A 24,950-nucleotide genomic window follows, 5' to 3' on the forward strand; every position below is an offset into this window, starting at 1 on the left:
TTAGAAGGATTTCTTCCATTAGTTTAAAAATTACTGTTAGGAGGCTTATGAGTCCATTAAAGATCCTTTCTTGTGATGGATTGCCTATATTTTTTGATTGTCCTGAAAAATGTTCGAGCTCATAGCAGCCATTGAAGCTTTAGACTAGGCTCATGAATGAACCTTGAATGGTAGATGACAGCTGTTAAGGATAGCGCAAGAAATCAGAAGATTGAACTGAACTAAACAATACGAACTTGTATAGCGTAAAAACATAATGGCTAATCCACAACATCTTTCTGTCGATTCATCAATTGAATCACACGCTATTCGAAATTACAATACACTGCCAATAACTGAAATCCCTCAAATTCACGAATGGAAAACGGTTACAAACAAAAAACGCTTAAGCAGTCCCGAAGAACAATTAGTCCTGACAAGTGCCCTGGCGGAAGGGACAGAAGAAAACCAGAACAAAAAAGAAAAGAAACTAAAACAATTCCCAGACCACCCGCAATAACAGTATATAAATTAGGTGTTATTAAACATCTGTATGACTTCCTCAAGAAAATATCTGAAACAATAAAGATTCTAATGTTTGACCCTGAAAATTTCAAAATTTTAATAAAACAGTTGGACAATAGAAACACGCAATATCATACTTTTCGACCAATATCCGAAGAAACAGTTAAATTGATCATAAAAGAACTACACCACGCAACGGATACAAATACAATTAAAACAGCCCTAGCTGAACAAGGCCACGAAGTTGTAAATATACATAACACAAAACGTCGTGCAACAAAGGAGCCACTGTCAATATTTTATATTGATTTGAAATCAAAAGAAAATAATAAACATGTTTACGAGATTAAGTATTTGGACCACAGTGTCATTAAATGTGAACCACCAAACACAAAATGAATCATCCCACAATGCGCCAGATGCCAAGCAGATGGGCATACCAAAACATACTGTCGCAAGTTGTATAGATGCGTGAAATGCGTCGGAGAGCATGCGATCAATAATTGCACACGCAAAACATGTGGCGACAAAGTAAAACGTGTCGACATTGAGAGAAAAAAGAAACTTACAGCCACCAAAACAGCCCATACCATCTAACTCGCCTAAAGCACCAATACATCCTCACATATCAACCGCACACACAGTAACCAACAGTCAGACCCAACCTAACACGCAGACAATGCCAATTACCACTGAACCTATAAGTACTATTAGTAAATTAGAGGAAATGATGGGAAAACTTATGAAACAAATGAGTACAATGATGAATTTACTCACCGTCGTCGTTACCAAGCTAGCCTAATGACTGATAGCAACTACAGCAAGTACAAAATAGCCTTCTGAAATGCTAATGGACTCAAGATGCCAGGGAGCTTAAATGTTTTTATATGAACAAAATATTGATATCATGATGGATTCCGAAATACAAGCTGTACCACACAAAACACCCAGATGATAAAGCACATGGAGGAACATAATTATTCGTGAAAACATAAGACACCGTGAAAGAGAAAAATTCAGCGAGGAATATTTACAAGCCACCAGTGTAACTCTTGAAGAATTGCATGGGCCATTAACAATTAGTGCTATATATTGTCCACCTAAACACAACAACAAGGCAGAACAATACCACGGTTTCTTTAACGCGCTGGGTAATAGATTCATTGCCGGAGGAGACTACAATGCAAAACATGTTATATGGCGTTCAAGACTAATAACACCAAAAGGCAGAGAATTGGTCAAAACAATGAAGGCACTTAATTTACAACATATTTGTACTGGTGAGCCAACATATTGGCGTTCAGGTAGAAAAAAAATTCGCTATACCATAGACTTTTATGTTACAAAAAATATTGATACCAAAACATGCAAAGCTGAATCATGCTTCGATCTATCATCTGATCAATCACCAGTTATTATAACAGTGAACTCAAATGTTCACAACAAAACAAAATCACCTTCTTTGCATAACACTAAAACCAACTGGCAATTATTTAGAGAAAACTTACACAGTTTATTTATCACTAAATTTACCTCTCAAAACAGAAAGTGATATAGAAATAGCAGCATAAAATATAAGAAAATATATACAAGAGGCCGCATGGTACGCAACACCTAATAGAGCGACATATCAAAAGTTTAATTATACTTATATTTCGTCTACAAGTAAACAAAAAGTAGCTGAAAAGAGAAAGCTGCGAGAAATCTGGCAACAAATTAGAACAGAAGAAAACAAGAGAAAATTCAATAAGGCCACAAAAGAGCTGAAAGAGCTAATAAATAATGAACAAAATCAAGGAATTCAAAACTATTTAGAAAACTTATCGCCAACTGATGCAACGGAATATCCTCTGTGGAAAGTAACAAAAAAGATTAACAAACCTCAACAGCATAATCCACCTATTAAAAGGGACAACAATACCTGGGCTAGAAATGATAAAGATAAAGCGGAAGTTTTCTCTAAACATTTAGAGACCGTATTTAATCCGTACCTTTCTGAAATACCCGCAACAGAAGAAAATAACATAATTGACTTTCTTAACACTCCGTTTCAAATGGATTTGCCATATAAGAAATTTACTGTTAGGGAAGTAAAACAAACAATACTTAAAGAAATCTATGATAAAAAGCTCCTGGTTTTGACCTAATTACTGGAAGAATTTTAAAAGAGCTCTCAGGAAAGTGGATCATATTAATAAGATTCATATTTAATGCCATGCTAAAACTGAACTACTTTCCTAGCACTTGGAAAGTGGTTCAAATCATTATGACTCTTAAACCTGGTAAAAAATCAGAAGACGTCTTCTCTTATCGTCTCCTCATTAGCCTGTTACCTGTCATCTCAAAACTTTTCGAAAAAGTATACATTAAGAGATTAAAATTAATGGCAGAGGAGAGAAATATTATTCCAGACCATCAGTTTGGCTTCCATAATAAACATGGAACAACAGAACAAATGCATAGAGTAGTCAAGCGAAATTAACAAAAACCTAAATGATAAAAAATATTGCTCCGCTGCATTTCTCGATATTTCTCAGACCTTCGACAAGATGTGGCACACTGGAGTGCAGGTTAAACTGAAAAAGCTTTTGCCCCATACGCACTTTCAATTGCTGAAATCGCACCTCTCAGACAGACATTTTGTTGTCAAACAGGGTGACGAATTCACTGACCTACAGCCCATATATTCGGGAGTTGCGCAGGGCAGTGTTTTCGGCCCATTATTATATCTTATTTATACAGCTGACCTACCGACCTCACGAAACACTACTGTCGCAACATATGCTGACGATACAGCAGTTTTATCATCACACGAGGATCCATTATCAGCCACAAAATACCTCCAATTTCGTCATCGTCGATGCCCCATATTACGTGTCCAATACACTGATTCAACGCGATATCCACGTATAACTTATTACGAGTGTGATTCGAAGTGTTAGTGCGAAGTGCTCTGAAAGACTGTTGGTGCATCCTAATACACTCGCCAAACAGTTAAATGTGAGCGATGACAGTGAGGAGTGCGTAGGCTCAAATGCAAACTACATACGAACTGGTTAATAGACACATGGAGTGAAATTTAATAATTTCTAGAATAATTTAGAATAGTCATTAGAATAAGTTAGGATAGACTTTAAAATAAGTTAGAATAGTATCTAGAATAAGATTTAGATGTACTAATGATGATTTAGAAGTTGTACCGCAGATCACTTACTGAAGTGTTCTTCTACATGTTAGGATGGTTATATTATATAACGAAAATCAAACAATAAGACTTATAGCCCACGGGTAGATTGTTGACGTTCCAAGAGATTAATAAAAAAAAGTTGTCTAATATATTAATTTGCATGATGATTTGAATTGATGTATTTACAAAAGAACAAAAGCAATAAGTTAATGTTTAAATTAAGGTTCTACTAAACATATCTAATGTATGATATAAATAAAAAAGGTGCTACATAGCAGCGGTAGTTCTGTCTCATTTAACTAGGAAGAAAGAACTATAAATAATTTAAAAATTACGATGAAAAATTGTCAGTTGGAAGGAGATACTGATATCACGTTGAAGTTTTATTTTAGATTAAGTTTTATTCATAAAGATAGTTGACTTTTAAATTACGAAAGGAAAATGCTTTCTTGTGAACTGTAACTACTTTAACGTAATCAGATTAAACATTCTGAGAACGAGAAATCAATGTTTCGATTCCCACTATGATGACAAAAATATATGATAGAGAAAACGCAGTTGTTTTTATAAAACAACTACGATTACATTTATTTTAGTGCAACAAAAATGCAAAATCGCTATATTAGGTCAAACCATTATTTGGCAATTTGTTCCCAAGACTCGTTAAGGCGAACAGCTTAAAAAAGAATCCACATTATGTTGAGAGGGACTTTGGCATCAAGCAATAGCATTTACTTAGTTAAAGTTCAAATTTTCTATGCATATATTGCCTATATTTAATAATTAGGATACAAGTAAGAATTCAAATATTCAGAAAAATTCGTATTTTATCCTTATTACGCCGTTATATGCAAAAATATTTTTTTAGTTTCACATGGTTAATACGCATGTGAGTATGTACTGCTTAAGCGTGATTATGGATATGAAATTAATTATATATAAGTAAAATATCACCAGAACATGCAAAGTCTGTACAATGTCTTAGTAGTAGCGGACCCAACATCACAAATACCACATATGATTGATGATCTGCGCAAAGAGCAGAATGCTTAAAAAACAAGTGACACTATCTTCATTTTTAGAAATTTCTATAGGCTGTTACCTTTCAAAAGTGCTATATTATGGTCTCATTGAGCAAATATTGCTAAATATATGCGAAATTTTCTTATATACGCTATCAGATTTTATTAAATTTTGTATTTACGTTATGAACTTTCGATGATTTTATGTTTAACATCATTATATAAAATAACCATACAGATTGATGATATATATCACGTTGCTATCGCCCTATATTGTATACCACACTTATTGACGTGACTATAGTTGAATGAATATTATTGCTATTGCCATTTAAAAACGAATTTAATAAACAACGATTTACTAATGCGTTTTAACATTAACCCACAAAAGTATTAGTGTAATGTAAATATGGCGCTATACTATAGTCTCATTGAGCAAATATTGCTAAATATATGCGAAATTTTCTTATATACGCTATCAGATTTTATTAAATTTTGTATTTACGTTATGAACTTTCGATGATTTTATGTTTAACATTATTATATAAAATAACCATACAGATTGATGATATATATCACGTTGCTATCGCCCTATATTGTATACCATACTTATTGACGTGACTATAGTTGAATGAATATTATTGCTATTGCCATTTAAAAACGAATTTAATAAGCAACGATTTACTAATGCGTTTTAACATTAACCCACAAAAGTATTAGTGTAATGTAAATAAGGAACTGTCTAGCCGATGTGAAAGATGGCGTATATACACGTATGATGTTCAAGGATATATTAAAACACACTAGGACAAAATCCACTATTTTTCATTTATTACCAAGCTGATCAAAATCTTTCCGATGATTATAATATGTTAATTTGCTGTTTATTTTGTTTTTTTTTTTAGTTATTTAATTTTTTGGTTTTATAACATTATTTTATTATTATATTTATATTCATTAAATGATAATTGATAAATTTCATTTAATTTATTCACGTTCAAATTCTACCAAATATATTTTGTAGCGCTGGGAAGTATCGACTGAAAACGATCGAAACAGTGGATAGTGAAGAAACTAGCGTGATGTCAGACGAATATGTACGAACCCTTTCCTGTATAAATTGTGAGAGAGGAAAGGACGGAGATAATTGCTTGGAGCAGTTAATTTTATTTGTGCTTATATTTTCCAACGGTAGTATAAGCGAGACGGAGATGTAAATATTCCTTTACGTACTAACTTTAAAAAAGGAAAGGAAAAAAATAATTACTGAATATTATTAACATGCAATTAATAATTTCATTTTAAAGGAAGCAAAATTCCTTATACACTTGAATGTTCTGTGGATCTGTAAAAAGGAATAGATTTTTCTATGGAATGGAGTAATATTCCACATATATTTTATCGTATTTTAATACGTTAATTGCTATTTTTAATTAATATACTATAATAAATATAGACAATACAATATAACTTAAACAAAACCTAACTGAAGATGTATAATAATCATAAATGCTAAATAAAAATTAAACGTATAGTTAATCATAGAAAAAAACTAATCCATGACATAATTAAAAATGATCGCCCAATAACTACTAGAGCTTTCTAAAATAAAGTAAATATTGAACGGAAATATTTTTTTACAAAAATCTAGAGAGTAATCCAAATATTACCTATAAATATTATAGCCATAAATACAGTCAAAATATATACTATTTATCATTAATAGTTTTATTATTTTTAACCTATTACATTAAAAATCTAGACTAGTACCGTTCCAAAATGCTGCTATATTAATATACAATATATTTTTATTTACAAGCAAACCACCAAAAAAATCGTAAAACTATATATATTACACATAAATCTATGTAAGAATAAATTGGGTACATTTTTGTCAAGGTCGCGGCTAGCACAAGAGAGCCAGAACGTTAAAAATCGAATGAAACTAGTAGAATCTAAAATAGTAATTAAAAATGCACGACTGAAACAGTCTATAATAAATAGTACCAAAATCAATCGGACCGAAAATAGCGACTGAAAACAGTCGACTGAATCAGTCACTGATAAAAAGTAGTAAAATCTGTCGCACCAAAAATAGCGATTCAAACAGTCGATAGTCGTTTTCAGTCGATAGTTCCAAACGCTAATATTTTGTATATAACTTAAGAAGAATATAAGATAATATTTCATACAGAAGATTGCTTAATAAAGTGATTTTCTACATGTCATGTATATATAATATAAACATAAGAAATAGTTATTGCCAATAGGGAAGATTTTAGAATCACAAAGAGTAAAAAAAATATATGAATTTATCCATACCAATTTCAGATAAGGCTTCGGAGTTGCGCCTCTATTTTGAAGAGAGAATAGAGAATGTCTTGAGCTTCCACCAAATATATTTCGACTATAAGACGATCTTCAGAACCATATACTCTCTGCGATGATATCTAGTATTCATTTTGGACGTATTTTCAATAAATCAGTGGCTTGTACTACCGCTGTTGAATGAACCAACCACTTATTAACAGAATTGGCTAAGATATCTATTGTTTCGTAATGAAGGTTATTTAATGACTTCAGGATGCTTAATCGGAACAACTGATTGTAATACTAAAGTAACAGATTAAACCTAAATTTTGATTATGTCCTTAAAATGTCGCAAAATATTTAATTCTACTATTGGTAAATATTTTTACTATATAGTTATATATTTATATATTTATTATACCTCAAATATACAGCAAACCACCGGTTCTCACCAAAGGTTCAATTGTACAATTTCTTTCGCAGATTAGTATTGGCTTCCGTTATAAAGGTTTTCGCAATCTCGGTCCTTCCATGAATATTAACTTTATGGAGCTTAACCCATACTGTTTTGTCTATATAATAAATCAATGCTCACTCAATGATGTGTCAACCTATCGAATTCCAAGAAGCAGTCCCATATGTTCGATGAATATTCTTCCAACATAGCTGTCCTTAAGAATTTAAAAGCATTTGCTCCACTTAAGACATTATTATCGTGCGCTTCTAATAACCAAAATATAAAGTGTTTTATCTGAAGATTCCTTTATATTAAGGAAGTAAATTTTCCAACAATGGCGCTTATTCAGTTCCAAATGCAAAGACGTTTGATAAAAAATAAATAAAATAGATTGGCTTTTGCTGATGATAAAATACTGACTTGTACACCTGTATTATAAATATCATAGCTACGCCAGATATTGAAAATCTCTAAAGAATAATTCACTGTTTTCTATTTTATAATAAAACGGATAATCAATTCATCCCGGAAATTATCTGTCCTTCATCAAAGCTTGCTTTGAAAATAGATCTTCAAAAATGTAATAAAAACAACTAAAAGCTAAATATACTATTAAAAACATCTCGAGCTAAGAATATTATTAGTCGAAAACAATAATATTAAAAACTTATCCAATTATACTTTCTGGGATGTTTTTATATATTTAATAAGGATGAGAAAGAACAATTTATTTCAAACAATATTTACATAATTATATTGTGCTATCAGTTTGATACTAAAATACAGCACACATATGTCTGAAGATAGTAGAGTATTATTTTACTATTAATTTTCGATATATATATATATATATATATATATATATATATATATATATATATATACCAATATAGTATTTAACCCCACATATATCCAAGTTATTTATAAATATATCATAGAAAGACATTAAGCACTATATGTAAATTTAAATGGGCTATTTTATATGTAATCACAAACCGTATTTTTGTTGGCATCTATTCAAAATAATCACAATTTGCCATTAACTTGTACATCTAATAGATAGATAAATATTATATACACGTAGATAATCGATTAGTCTCTGAAACAAATAAAGATATGTTTACCCTGTGATAATATTTTTTATTTTGATTTTATTATTCGAGATATAAAACCAATGCTGTATGAGAAAACTTGTTATTATGATGAAAAACACACACATAAACAAGAGTAACATTTAAAAATATTAGTTGTTGGTGGTTTGGCAGGGATTTGTAATGAAAAACGCTGGTCCATTGATTGGTCCGATATTTCGAAATCGCTTGCATAAATCCATATCTCATCTTTAATAATGAGCTTGATGTTACTTCAGTAGTTAAGAATAATGATATAATTGACATTAACCCTCTGCTATTTGTTGAAAAATTAATTATTTTGGGTTTCATGAATTTTTTGTTTCTTTCGAAACATGGGGACTGGCAGTTGTCTTTTAAATTAGTTAGAACTAATTTATCTGGTAATTTATAAGTGTCGATGCGATGCCAAATGCTTTTTTTATTTGGAGTGGTTTTCATCGATAGATATTGATCAGAACCTGGACTTTCATAGTCAGTCCTCCACTAGTTCTCTCACTTCTTTAAACCGTTTACACACAACAAAAACACTTGTTCTGGATGCAAAATCATCACCAAATGACTAAATAACATTTCAGTCATGTTCAAAAATCTGTAGGTACTTTTGTTCTTTTTGTCGAGTCCAAATTTCATTAACTATTGAAGTTTGAGCGAATTTATATGACACAGATAAAATTAATGTGAAGTTCTTAACGATCTAACGAAAAAATAAATAATAATTCGGTTTGGAAGTACCCATGCGATTTAATAAGCCCATTTGGTATTATTGCTACAGTGGTAGAACCAATAACTTCCAACTTGATAACATCCAATTAGTGATTTTGTTGCGACAAGTTCTTATTATCGAAAAATGTTTAACCATTTAAAATTCAAAAAAACAGACAAAAAATATTTCATCAACGTCGATACAACCGTTTAGGAGGAGTTCAATAATATACGCACGGACAGAAGAATTGTATATATAGAATATTCAAAGTTTATTCATATATACCTCATCGAAATTTGTGACGTCAAAACGTGGCAAGACTGTCGCATCAACTGTGAGTTTCAGTTCAGTTTGGCGTTGGCATACAACAAAATTCTAATCTAATTAAAACAATTGAACAAAAATGTTCTCAAATATAATTTATTTTAACACTAGAGTACGTCTAAAAGCTACAGTTAATTATACAGCCACAATAATATATGGGTGAGTGTTATAACATCTTAGCACTATTGCTTTCAAGAATTTTGCATACGTTTGACAACCAGACGCCTTTAACAGACTCATTCGTTTACAGGTTCGAACTAATCAGACAGCATTGTTGGAGGCAATACATTAAACATCTTTATGACGTATGTACAAGAAAACTTTGAAGAGACTATATGCTATGTAATGCCTCCTTACGGCCTTGACTATTGCGGCCATCTGGCTTAGAGCTATGTTACCTAAATAGTGAACGAATGTGACGAGTTGGTCTGTGTTCTAAGAGACAAGAATCCTCAGTTTCGCTTAGTTTCGCCATTCAACAAATCGTCTCTTCTTTCTGTAAAACGAGACAGTTTTTCAAGTTAAATAATAGTTTTTTTTGTTAGCACCCTTTCATGTATTTTAACTGGCGCAGTGAATGAGATTTCGGGAGATCGGAGATAGGAATGTTCTCTCTTGAATTCAGTCAATTAACCGGCATATACATCACATTTCCAATTGCAAGGCCACCAAAGGCGAATGGCACTAGCTCAGTTTCTTTGCCGTTTACTATTGGAATATGGAGTCACTAAAATTTTGAAAACCGCATCGTAGAAGGATAGCAGGGAACTTTGGATAAAACAGTGCCATTTGGAATATCTTCAAAGGCAAACTGGTGGACAAAGGTACAACCGATGCTCAAATACAACATTTATAACAACTATACGCTGTCCAGGCAGAATAACGACCACCTACATTCCTGTGGCCGTTTTTTTAGGAGGGAAGTATTATGTAGTGCCTGGTTATGGCCTTGGCTATCACGGTTTAAAATTATTTAAATGGTGAACGAATGAGACGGATTTTTTTGTTTTCTAATATATAAAAACACTCTTCCTGTAAAATAAAACAGAGTTTTAAGTAAAATAACAGTTTTTTTTGTTTAATGCCCTTTCACACATTTTAATTTATATGGAGATATATTAGCTCTACTCTTAGAAATGGTATATTTTACATTTCCAACATATGCGAAATTTGTTCATCAACATTGAAAAACAAATAACATAGCTATTAATAGATTATATTATTACCACACTGTCAATTTCATAGTATTTCTGTTACAAGTTGACCAGAAGATACTGTTTTGGATTGTTATAAATACTAAAATTTGTTACGTTAATATACATCATCAATGCGTAAATTCCGTCTATAATCTTTATAATATTTGTGGCCAAATAACGTTTTACTTATAGCAAAATAGTTTATACTCTCCTATGAAAACTAGTGGTATTATTTTGATATGAAAATGAGCTGAAGAGTCTCATACTTGTTAACACTATCACATGCACAGCAAGGCTTCGGTTTCTATGTGGATGGCTCTCCTAAATTTACCCATACCTTTTTCCCCCTATTGTTAGCTGTCAGTAATATTAACTCTAAGTATTATCACTGATGATTACCCTGTGGTCGAAATTCGACCACAATTTATTAAGTTAATAATATTTCTCTCATGACAAAGTAAAGGAAATAATTCAAAAATGATATGTTACCAAAACTTGTTTTCACAGTATTTTCAATATAATATCAGAAATCTATTGTAAATATATGTTCACATTTCAAGAACTAACATTCACTAAACTTTCTTAAATGGCATTTAATTAAATCCAATTTTCATTAAGTGTCAATAATCAACAAAGTATTGGTAAGTTTTAATTACTACACTACTTAACATTATAACAATATAACATAAGTCGTAATATTTCCAGAACTGTAAGTCCAAAGCCTCAAATATATGTATACACGGACTTTTTTAAATTTATGTTACAAACATAATTATGCAATAATAAATGAAGTAATATATATTTGTATATGAAAATGGAATATATGAATAAAACAATTTTAAAATTGATATTTGACTCTACCATATAAAACTATAATAATATATTATGTAACAATTAATGAACATAAATAGGTAAATTATTTTTTCCAATATCTTATAACATTAATCGTTAAAAATTTAATAATTTAAATTGTTTACAAGTTTACTGATAATAATTCATAATTTCTTCTCTTGGTCCTATGTGTTTCTCCATGAAAATCATGTAGTTAGTTTCATTTTAGCCGCTGCACATTTTCATTAAATTTTTTTATGTATTCATATAGTATTCGGCTTTTATCCATATTTTTCATCTAAAATATATATTGCAAAAATAATAAATATACTAGGTTGATTAAAATTTTAAATTAAATTAAATTAATTTTTAATTAAAATGCCATCGTTTTTTGCTTATTTATTCCATTCATCGATCTCAGACTTCCAGATAGAACATCGTTCATTTGTCAATTATAGCTTTCATTTATCCACTGCTTTTTTACTTTGTTTAATATCCCAAGTGGGAACTAACTATTCACCAATAAATGAGGAATTAAAATTCTATGAAGATTTTTTCATAACTGCTAATATTATTTGTATTTAAAATGTAAATAATAAAGGTTTCATTTTATTATTATTTATTATTGCAACTATTAACTGCAATATTGGGTTAGTGATTTGTTAAGAAAAACATTTACTCAAGAAACATGAAGTGAATCAGAACCAAATATCACTCAAATTATTAGAAAAAAGCGTAATAACCTTTAGAATTACTTCTAGATATTATTGCATATACCATGCCTCCAAAACCCTATTAATTATTATTAGTCCTTAAGCAAGAACAATTTTTTTACCTGTTCTCTGCTCACCAGACATTAAATTTAATCAAAAGCTGATACCAAATTTCTAAATATATTGTAATTAAAGAGCATCTTTTTCTTTCACAGCTGTAAATGCATTCCGATAAAGCGGACATTAATTTGTTCTCTCCAGAAAATATGTAACGTAATCATGTAATAATGTAATAATTTTACGTGATCATAACAGGTGAATTGAAAAGTCCCCAGCCCACCACAGTAAAACAAACTTTTCCAACTTTTCGATACCATTTTTGTAGTACGATTTGTCCTTTGCTTCAAAATAAGCCTCAGTTTCGGCGATCATCTCCTTATTCAACAACATTTTCTTCCCAGCGAGCATTCTTTTGAGATCTGAGGACAGAAAATAGTCGCTGACGCCAGATATGGGGAATACGATGGATGTGAAAGCAATTCGAAGCCCAATTCATAAATTTTGTCATCGTTTTCACTGACTTTTGAAGCAGCACTTTCACTTTCTCCGAATTATCAACTCGTCGTCGGTCAAAGTGAGCTCACGCGGCACCCACCTTGCACAGAGATTTCTCATACCCAAATATTCGTGAATGATATGATTTACAAGTTCAGTTGATATCTTTAGAGTGTCTGCTACTTCATTCAATTTCAATTTACGGTCATTCAAAATCATTTTGTGGATATTTTAATGTTTTCTTCGGTAACAACCTCTTTTGGGCGTCCACTGCTCTCACCGTCTTCGGTGCTCATTACAGCTCGTCTAAACTTAGCATACCAATCCTTGATGGTTGATTTACCTGGGGTAGTGTCTGGAAACTCGGCATCAAGCCAAGCCATTTTTTTTTCACAATAAGAAAAATTGCTTCAATCGAAATGCTATAATTCACAAAATAATGATCCAACAGCTGTCAAATTTATACACGCCTCTTTGAGGGTTAGGGCTAAAAAACTAAAAAAACATATGGATTTAATTCTAGTAGCGCCACCTATGTGTCAGGCTGGGGAATTTTCAATTGATCTGTTACTCTTCTTAATCGTTTTTATCCAAACTTGCCCTAAACTGATTGTTGCTGCAATACGGAAATAACCCAAAATAACACAAAATCTTAAATAACACTCTTTAAAATTAAATAACTTTAAAATATAATATTATTTTAATAGACTCAGTTTCTGTTTTATTATCTTTTTAAATGTAAAATGTGGGGATTTCCCTTTCGATTCAAAATTGGTTGCCGGCATTTTGCGGTACTACGTACTGCGATTTTAATTTTAAAAATTACGCGTCCGTAATTTATTTAGGTACATCATAAGCGACGAATAATCTACCGTATAAGAGTTGAAGCTAACAGCGCGTCGGTCAGAGCCTAAAATATATCTTTAACATATATATTTGGTGCCACCGATCTGACGGCTATTCTTGGTTGCTTGATTTGGACGTTTTTCGTCTTATTGGACGACGCCTAAAAATTCTTTCTCGATATATACTTTAACCGTGCGAAATTTCACGCCTCCAGGTGCTAGGTGATATTTCGTTGATACCTGACATTAGAACTATCTGTCGTGATAATCACAGATCCTGGGTATATTTCATATGTATGTTTATTTTCACCCTCGTCACTGAATATTGGTTGCCCAGATACTTTTTCATTTCGTTTTCAGTACTGTCACCCGACCACATCGCGCACGGTTAGAATTTCCGTTATTTATTTTACCATTTATTGTGCAACTAGCCGTTATATCATTTATTTTCATCTCTGATTTTATTTATTTAAGACGTTAAATAAATTCGGTCTGCTGCAAAAGAAGTTACCCCAACATCAAGAGAGATATCAGAATTTGAGATAAATTACCCCCTTGAAATCAGAGAATTGGCAAAAGAATGACGGAAAGTTAGAAGAGTATGGCACAGAACCATAAATGCTGTAGACAAAATAATATTTAATAATATTAGTAACCAGACAAATCAAAATATTAAAGAATATAAACAGAGATGATTCGAGAAATATGTAAGTAAATTAAGCCCAGAAGCAGACATAGATTACTCGCTATTAAAAGCAAATCGGAGATATAAAAGACCAATTATTAGAGTACCGCCTATTAGAAATTATCAAAATGAATGGGTTTGATGCAACTGTGAATAAGCTGAATTATTCGCAGCACATTTGGCTAACGTATTTCAACCAAATGATATAGAATCTACAAGATATATAATTCCTGTTTATCAGTCCGGTGTAGCTGCAAATCTGATTTCTCCAATGAAAGTTGCCACAGAAATTGACAATAACCTAAAAATCCTCCTACAAAGGGTCCTGGTATTGATGCTATTTCACCGGGGTTATTAAAAGATCTGCCACGAAAAGCAATAATCATGTTGTTATATATATTCAACACCTGTTTGACACTGAACCATGTTCCGGAATATCTTAAGGTTACTCGAATAATTATGCTTAAAAAACATGGTTGGATCTTACAGGCCTATTTCGCTGCAACGTGCGATATCAAAATTATTTGAGAAACTGCTGTTAAAACGCATTAAATCTGCCGACTTCTGGAATCATATCTTTTCGAAAGAAAATTCGAAAGAGTCTCTTCTGAAGAGGCATTCTCAACACTTAAACCTATTTCGGCTGGAGTTCTACAAGGTAGTGTCTTGGGACCATTTCTATATTTGCTCTCTACTGCTGATATCCCAACAACAAAAGAAACGGTACTTGAAATATTTTCCGATGACACAGTTATAATGGCAAAGGATGTATCTCTGTCTAAGGCTATAGAAAAAGTAGAAGTAACTGTCAACAAGATCTACAAATGGTCTAGATACTGGAAAATACAGCTTAATAGCTTCAAATCTGTCACAAGAACTTAATTGTATCACTTGACTGAATAACACTTTCAAAGAGATTTGTTTATCAGTCAATCTTAAAGTCTATTTGGAGCCATGGAGTGCAAATATAGGTTGCACTAAACATCAAACGAACTAGTAATCTAACGCACCCAAAACAAAGTTCTGCGATTAATTACCAATGCTTATCGCTACGTAACCAATGAACAACCGAACCATGATCTCGGAATAAAATGGATACACGAAGTGATCCAAGATTTCACCCTAAAACATGAAACAAGGTTATTAAATTACAGCAACGTGGAAGCAATACAGCTACTAGAAAATACGCAAGAAATCAGAATATTGAAGCGAACTAAACCACACGAATTAGTTTAGTGTATATGTTAAGTGTATTTTTTAATTTTTTAAGTTCAGCTTAAGTATATAAATTAGTTTTCTTTTAATTTGGGAAATACATACTGACGTATTAGTCCCGTACTCGCCTTGCTTGTATATTAATGCAAGTAAAACAGAACAGTAGTCATAAATTTATTTGTGAATTAAGATTATACTAAACATCGAATGTAAGATGTAATTAATAAAAAAAAAGAAGTTAAATTGTTTTATTAAATATTTTTACTTTGCGCTCTTTCTTTTTCTGCCTGAACCTAATTATCCACAATATTGATTCATATATCTGTATTTACTGACCTTGTTAGTGGCCAAATTCAAACGATCGAGGTAAACAACCTTTTTCTCAACCTACCGAATCCGATTTACGCGCCCAGGTCGGGACGAGAAAGGCTTTTCGGACACTTCTCGCCATCAAGGTCCACCTTGATCGTCGGATTTCAGCGACCCGATCGGAATAAAATTAATTCATCGGAAGTTTACGAAAAAATCATACGACACCGAATATTGAGCGAATATCAAGCATTTCAAGGAGATTCTCGTCAGATTCCCGGTAATTTATATGTTTTATCGAAGGCCGAATACTTAATGAGGAAATACGAATCGTACGAAGCACGAAGGCTTGATGGGAACAGAGATGTTTTGTTAAAATATGGAAATACTCGTGGAAGTACTAAAAACGCCCACTAAAAATAGTTTTATCGTGTTAATTCATCGTTTATAATAAAAATAAGCGTTCGGTTCACAATAAATTTACCATTAGTAAATAAATATTAGTGGGCACTACGAAGGTTATCCGAATTTATTGTTTAAAGCTGTCTGAACACCTTGTGACATCTGTGACCTTGTTGAAAAAAAAAAGCAGGAAGGAATGATACCATGATATTGGTCATTGCCATCTAGTATGATATATTACATCAAAACTAAAACAATAATAATTTATGAAGATTTAATGATTAATGATGGATAATTAATCAATGAAAACTAACACTATTAATTGACAAATTAATTAAGTATTTAGTGAGCAAAAAAGCTACAAATATTGTTCAATAAAAGCAATATTAATCATGTTTTATAATTTTTTCTAATCTTTTTGTAAATCTGACGACACGGTGTCGACAGAACCGTGATTGAAGATTTTTAATTTCGTCTTACATTAGATATGCTTAGTATAGGGTGGGGCAAGTCAAAAAGTGTTTCCCGCTACCAATTTGATTGCGCGCCATCTTGGTTATGTGACGTTTAGCTCAGTTTAGCTTTAACCATAGTGTTGTGTAAACGTCCAAATTTTATTGTGAATAAATGTACTCGACAAGAACGAGCAGAAATAGTGACAATATTTATTGAAAATAATCGTTCCTTTATTGCTACTCAGCGGAAATTGAAATTGCGTAGTGGAATAAACCGAACAGTCGGTTTTGGCGAATACAGAATTCTCAATTAATTAATGAAACAACATTGCATCCACTAAAAATGGTGTATGGTGTGGTATTCATGCTAGAAACATCATGGGTCCCTTTTTTTTAATGATCAAGTTGTTGCAGTTACTGTTACTGCTGAGAGGTACCAAAACATGATTCGAAATTTTCTTGTGCCTGAAATGGAAGAGCAAGGACTAGAAGACATGTTCTTTTCAGCAAGATGGCACCACAGCACACACAGCTCGTTCAATAATTCAATTATTAATTGACGATTTTTCACGAAGATTAATTTCGCGAAGTGGCGGATTTAACAGCACCAGACTTTTTCTTATGGGGTATTTTAAAATCAAAAGCATATGTGAATAAGCCCCAAACGATTCAACATCTTAAAGAGAATATTCGTCACGAAAGTGAAGAAGTTGCCTTAAAAAGAGCCGAAAGTTGCATAGAGAATGGCGGTCACCGGCTTAATTTGCAATGTAATTTTTCAATCATAAGGAAAAAAAATTCAAAGACCAAATAAACTTTTTATGGAAACCAAACTTACTGATCTTTTCTTTGAGCAAAGTTATAGGCAATCAAAATGGCAGCGGGACTTTTACCCCACGTTATACAATCTTAATGTATAAAATTAATGTACTACTATTGTTCTATTATACTTGCATCAATACACGTATCCATGTTAAATTTTCCCCATGTTAAAATTAAATTAGACTACTTAAGCTAGAGTAAAGATTAAACTCTTATATACTATACGAGTTCCTGCCTGTTGTCCAATTGTCCAAATGTTGGATTTAGTTTAGTGTTGTTCTTCGTTGGTTAGCAATCAGCTATTAGTAATTAACTTTAACTAACATCGTTATATTACTAATTTGTTTGATTTCTTAGTGCAACTCCATATTTGAACCCCATAAGTCCAAATAAGCTTTATAATAGATTAATAAATCAATCTCTTTGATTTTAGACCAAATAGTTATTATTTTCCCTCAAACCAGTACATTATTTTGATTTTAGTCATTTCACTGATTCTGCTTGAAGAATCGGACAACCTCAAAATTTTCATGTACAGTTTTGAAGCTATTAAGCTATATTTTCCAACCTCTAGTCCATTTGTTGATCTTGTTGACTACCACTTCTACTTATTCTACTGCCTTAAGCAAAAATATATGTTTTGCCATAATGGTGGTGTCGTTGGCAAATATTTCAAGAACTGTTTCTTTTGCTATTGGGATATCAGCAGTGCATAAAAGATACAAGAATGATCATGAGACACTGCCCTGGGGAACTCCAGTCGAAATAGGTTTAAGTGTTGAGAATACTCCTTCATGTGGAACTTTATATTTTGTAAAGAAAAGATATATTTCCAACTTGCTCGTCTTATAGATTTGTCCCAAATGCCAAAACCGGTCAAAAGCTTGTAAGAGGTGTAGGCATACTACAGAGTAGTAGCTGTTTTATTCAAACGCCTTTTCAACAACCTCTATTACTCTATGCAGTTAGTCGATTGTTGAGCACAATGTAGAAAACCAAACTGGAAATCTGTTATTTTTGTAACTGATTTAACACGCTTTAGTAGCAATTTTATAAAACACTTTGCATATAGCAATAATTTAACACATTCGCTGCCAATATCGCTCTAATGCATAATGTGAAGCTTTCATTGGACGCCAATTACGCTCCAGGACGTTACATGTGCGACAATCTTTCTAAGTTTTGTATTTATTTCCGCATTAGCAGTGCCCATATACTTGTCTCGGCATTATCTGAAGACCATAGGTAAATCATTTGCGTACTTGGTTTCAGTTTTTCCTTTTTAATTCATACGTATTACAGAATTGCATATGGCGGGAAAAATTTCGATATGTCAGGGACGTGTCGTCCTAAAAGTGGGAAAATATATATGAAACGTGCCCTAATTTTTCAATAAATGTTCAGGCAGTCGTATCCCCATTTACGATTTTCGTTTGTCTATCATAAGAACGTAACTAAAGGGTCCGTTCAAGACCGGTTGTCAGTGAACATGTTTTAAAAATACGAGAGGAGAAGAAAGCAGAAAAGGTAATGAGGAACAAGCAATGGAAACATTGTTATTTACAAAAAAAAAACATGAGTGACCGCTTGATCTTGATGATTTATCTGAATATGGTTTTTATTTTTTTTTTGTGAGTTTTAGTGGAAATTTGTATTAACTTATGGTTGTTCAGTTATTTCTATTGACGCAATCTACTTGAATATATATTTTCTTTGTTTGTAGTAACATTTATTAGTTATTTTTTCTAGTTTTTCTGCTGAATATTTTTTTTATTATATGCTCTGGGGAACTCCAGTCAAAATAGGTTTAATTATATATATATATATATATATATATATATATATATAATTTTGTCATGGCATATGAAATTATATCTTTTAATCAACAACGTATTTTCATATTCTGTCCATTTTAATTCCCCGCGCGTTCGCGCCAGTCAGTGCCGATCACGCTCCGGTGTGTGTCACAAAGAAATAAATAACAAAAATCATAGTTGGCCTGTAGGGTAAGTATTTGATCCCAGATCAGCAGCGAACGTGTTAAGCTAATAATAATAATAATAAAATCACTAATAATAAGTGATAACAAAAAGCTCTGCTGAGTAACTGTAAAAGAAATACGGTTCTTCATTCCAATTATTCATATGGTTTTGGTGAATCTCAGCAATAATAATTTGGTGCACTCTTTATTAATGTTACCAAATCATATATAGTTATACATTCTAGTAATTGTAGATATACCATTTCATGAACAGAGAAGAAGAGGGTACAGAAAACACTTATTTTTTTACTATTACATTTTTTTGTTACATTTATTTTATACTCCAGAACATTATTTATCAGTAACATAAAATGTATCGCCATAATCTTGCAAAAGCGTTCGATTTAAACAAATAGTAATGAATCAGTCCCTATCTAGCCTGCGTAAACAAAATAAAAGACTAATAATGTCGGGCTAAATGTCACTCATACCAAATATAGGTCAAATCTCTGTAGACGACACCTGATAAAAATTAATTCATATGTCGTTGTTGTTAAATACATATGGTAATAAATTATATTTTCGGGCTAGTATGTTACTAAGTGTGCGTTTAATTATACCATTAGATAATAAATTATATTCCAATATTAACCTAAATTAATGAAACTATTGTAAGGTGCAATGTTGTTGGATTGTATAACACTATCAACTAGATGTTTGACTAATTATTTGGACCCAAAACATACAAGTTATATAATTGTACTAATTGCATGTATATTATCTAAATGGGTGTTAAACGTTTAAACAGTACATTTCTTCAGTTATTTATATCATTTCTTGCTTTATTCAAATATATTTTTCTCTTTTATTTTAGTGTATTTTTACTATTCCTCTATATATTATAATAACAAACTCTATATATATATTAAAGCTCCTTCATTCCAATATTATTAGTGAAATATTACTCTGCAATATAATTTTTTTGATTTGCCCAAAATGTGTCTTATTTTAACATTATTTGTCAATAGTTTGACTTGTATTAATAATTTTATTCATATAATTTTCCGAATTTCTGAATTACACTTTAGAGATATGATTGTTTCCCTTAATAATGCTTTCAATAATTGCTGTAAGTTTTCACTTTTCATTCTTATATTAATTCTAAACTTGTGCATTGTGAAATATTTATAATAAAAAGCCTTTTTTGGCAAATAATTAATGAAGTTAGTCTTATGTTAGTTATTATGACGTATTTTATTAGGTACTATAATCGCTATTTTAAATGTGATATTTTGATTTCTGATTTTTAGAATAGTTTAATAAATTAATTATCAAAAGGTATTTTATATGAGACTTGGACCTATCTATCAACAAAAATTTTAATAAAGAGTCTACAAACCCAATATTTCCAATTATGAATTAGCTAAAAAGATATTACTTAGCTTTTGAGATGCAAAATGAATTTTGTTAATGTATTGTTTCCCTTACATCTCCAAGCATTGTCGTCCAAGAACATCCATTATTTTAGTTAAAAGTAGCTCCCTCTTTCTTTTCTCGATCTATATGGTGGTCAGAAGGGGCCACATTCGGCAATATTCCTAATTCTACATTCAAATTTGGGTTTATATATTTCAAGAAATTATATTTGAAGCCATAAAGTCACATTTTTGTTATCGAATGACAGAATATATTGAACCTACCTAAATATTGAATCCACTATATTAATAAGAAAGATAAATCATTAGACCTTTTAGGTTTAGCTACCACTTTTTCTATTGAATTCCCAGAGAATTATTTACTACATCTATATTATAGATAAAAACATTAATATAACTATTTTATAACACATCTTGATACTATGAAAGTATTCAGTGAATTTATTCATTAGATAATGTCGATTATTACTTGTCTCAATCAGTAGCCAATATTTTTATGAAAATTGAAACCCATAATATTGAAAAAGAAATCAAGAATTTTTTTGTCAATCTCTTAAAATAATTTTACTGTTGAATTATAAAATATCTTATTATCTGTTATTTTTGGGAACCTATATATTTTTCTACATAACACTTAATATTATTTTATAAATGATGCGCTATTTGTAAATTACTGCTAATGAATCGGAAAAAATCAAAATAAATGAAGGACATAAACCCACTACAGCCCATGTAAACGATGTAAGGTCCAAGGTAACTAAATACAAGTTACCTGTAGGTTTACGGTCCATACCGAAAGTTGAGTTAAATCAAAAAGTAATAATATTGGCGGAGCTAAAAATTTGTCTTTGGAAATAGCTCTAAAGAAGTCATTAACGATTAATGAATGGAGAAGAAGAAAATAATAATAACAATATATGTGTAGCGACCTTGAGGCATGTCGAATTTTACATCGTGGAATAACGGTCTACAAAATACCCAGAAATATAATCCCAGATGTTGAACAGGGGCGGGGTGCCAGCAGCGCCAACTAGAACCCGACAACGAATAGCTGGCGGCAAGCCCGAGAGGCTTATCTGGGATGTTATTGGAGGGTATTTCGATTCATTCAGTGATCAACCCTCGTTTGGTTTAGACGTGCCACCATCGACTGCCCAAGCCTCGTCACCAGGTAACACCGCTGCCATCCGTTTTATTATTTGTATTTTTCACATTTTTTTTATATAGCCAATAAATAACTCCATTCACCGAGCCACATAATTTATCCTAAATATGTGACAACGTGCGACGTATATCAACAACATCTTTACATCTTTAAATGGTGTTGACACTTATTTGCCTTGAAATAAAACATTGTTAATCTGGAATAGTTTAATTATATTTCAAACCCATCTAATGGATGTCCGACTGATTCCTCAAGCACCATCAGCTGAATATCTCGGCGTCCATTTTGATGGCAAGTTAAATTGGAAACAATATATTAGGAAACATGTAGCTCTATACCCAATGAAGGGCTGCACGATAACCTCTGAAATAATGTTATTAGATCACAGCAACCTGGAGTTATACTACTAATAAAGAAGACGAAGGAAATCATAAGATTGAAACGAACCAAACTACGTGAACTTGTTTAGTGTATAAATGTATTCTTAACCTTAGCTTAAGTAGATTAGTTTTATTTTAATTTGGGAAATACATACTGATGAATTAATCCCGCACTCGTTTTGCTTGTGTATTGATACAAGCATAAAAACTGTACTAACATATTAATTTGTAAATTAACATTGTTCTAAGGATATCTAATCTGAGATGTAATTAATTTTAAAAAATATTTCAGATCCCCTATATTAATCATCCGATGTTTGATTCGAGTACACGGTACATTGCTATTATTTTCGGTCTTTCTATTGGTAAAATTTAAACATAGCTTTGACTGGAAAATTAGAAAAAGTGTTACTTTCAAATTTAGCTTAAATAATTTTTTAGTCTAATATTCGAAATACTTACTGATGTATTTATCGCATACTCATCTTGCTAACAAAACTGTAGTAATAAATTAATTTGTAGATTACGATTATACTGAGCATATCTAATGTGAAATGTAATTAATTAAAAATATATTTCAGATCTCCTGTAATAATTATCTGATGTTTGATTCGAGTATACGGTACATAACTATTATTTTCTGTTTCTCTGCTGTTGCAAATTTTAAAGAATGCTTTGGATGAAAAATTGAAAAAAGTGTTGCTCTCAATTTTAGCTTAAATAAGTTTATTTTATTTTAATTTGGGATATAATTACTGATGTATTTATGCCGCACTCGTTTTACTTGTGTACTGATGCAGGTACAAAAACTGTAGTAGTAAAGTAAAGTAAAACGTAATTAATTTTAAAAAAAAATTTAGATCTCCTGGAATAATTATAAGATATTTGTTTGATGTATATGGTAGTATACTGAGTCTAACTAACATTTTCAATGTTTGTTATTATTGACTTGTTATATTTTAATCGCTGCCAATAATAACCAAGTGTACAAAGTTGTCGGAAAACTGACATAAAAATCATGACACAGTCTTATTGTAAGTAAAAAAATAAGTTTTTTGTTAATTTGACGTATTTCTTCCTTGCACTAATAATATTCTCCATAATATTTCTGGATCATCTCCTTAAAATGATTAATGATCTATAATTTTAAGCGTTGTACTCCCTGATTGATGCTTTTAAATATCAAATAAAAACAATCGAAAAAGCAAATCGGAAAGGTCTTAATAGTCAGGTGATTCAGAGCTGACAAATAAATGGGAACAAAACGCGACCACGCGCCGTAAATATCGCTAATTTCGTCCGTAAAAACCGATATTGTTATGACATAATATCCTGCGCGGTGCGTGCGTCACTAGTATTGTCATAGGTCTCAGCCACTGATTCGTCTGCACCGAACACCGTATTTATAGCGACAAGAAAATATAGGTTAGGAGGGTATACGACCTTGCTACTTACATAACACCGGCAACGCTGTCCACTATTGCGGTCCGCACCAAATCGTCAACCCGCTGCGAAACAAAAGACGGCGGTCGAACGGACGACCGAGCCGCGAAGTGAGGAGGAACCGCGCGGGGGGAGACCGTTCAGCGGATAGACCCTCCGCGAACGCCTGGCGGAGGTGTCGGGGGGCAGGAGGGATAGGGGGAGGAGGTAGGACGGCGCGGAGCGGAAAAAATCGGGAAACGCAAAAGAAAACGAGAACGCAACGAGCAGAGGGAAAACGAAGCGAGCGGCTGGATGGGACTGGGCTTGATTAAACAGGCAACTCGTCGCGACTGGAGACGAAAATAAATGGGTCACGTGACTGGCAGACCGGCGTGATCGCGCGACAATGTATTGAGCGGTCGGGGGAGGCGAGGGGGACCGGCGATTGCTACTGTACCGCATCAGCTGATCGGGACGATCGAAACTCACTTTTGTAAGAAAATACAGATCGGCATTGTTAACGAACTACGTAGAGGGCACACTGACTCATTCAAGCAAATCGAGGTGGTATCGGGCGGGCGATGGGAATGCTGAGATGTACACTTTTTGGATACAAAGGCCATTGCCTTGATTGGAGATCATATAGTTTAACATCCTTGATGGTTGATTTTCCTGAGGCAGTGTCTGAAGACTCAGTTTTTACTTCAACTGTATTTTTTTCCTTCAAAAAGCAATATTTATCAATACGCGAAATTTCTTTTTATCCATTTTTTCACAATAACAAAATTTGCTTCACTCAAAATAGTATAATTCACAAACTAATACTCTGACAGCTGTCAAATGTATACACGCATCTTTTGAGGGTTAGGACTAACTAGAAACATATGGATTTAAT

At 32.1% G+C, this 24,950-nt stretch overlaps 1 protein-coding gene across 1 annotated transcript in view; it reads right to left on the bottom strand.

Moving 5' to 3' along the window:
* The window catches only part of LOC143199614 (very long chain fatty acid elongase AAEL008004), a 128,264-nt gene extending 103,879 nt beyond the window's left edge, over nt 1-24,385 (bottom strand). Inside the window, exon 1 of the mRNA XM_076409539.1 lies at nt 24,086-24,385. The gene's annotated coding sequence lies outside the window, so the exon portion shown is untranslated. The remainder of the gene's footprint in view (nt 1-24,085) is intronic.
* Between the last annotated feature and the right edge of the window lie 565 nt (nt 24,386-24,950).

Source organism: Rhynchophorus ferrugineus, unplaced genomic scaffold, assembly GCF_030347505.1.
Source record: "Rhynchophorus ferrugineus isolate W39M unplaced genomic scaffold, kcgeb_rfMv2 rfM7, whole genome shotgun sequence".
NCBI classification, from domain to species: Eukaryota; Metazoa; Arthropoda; class Insecta; order Coleoptera; family Curculionidae; genus Rhynchophorus; species Rhynchophorus ferrugineus.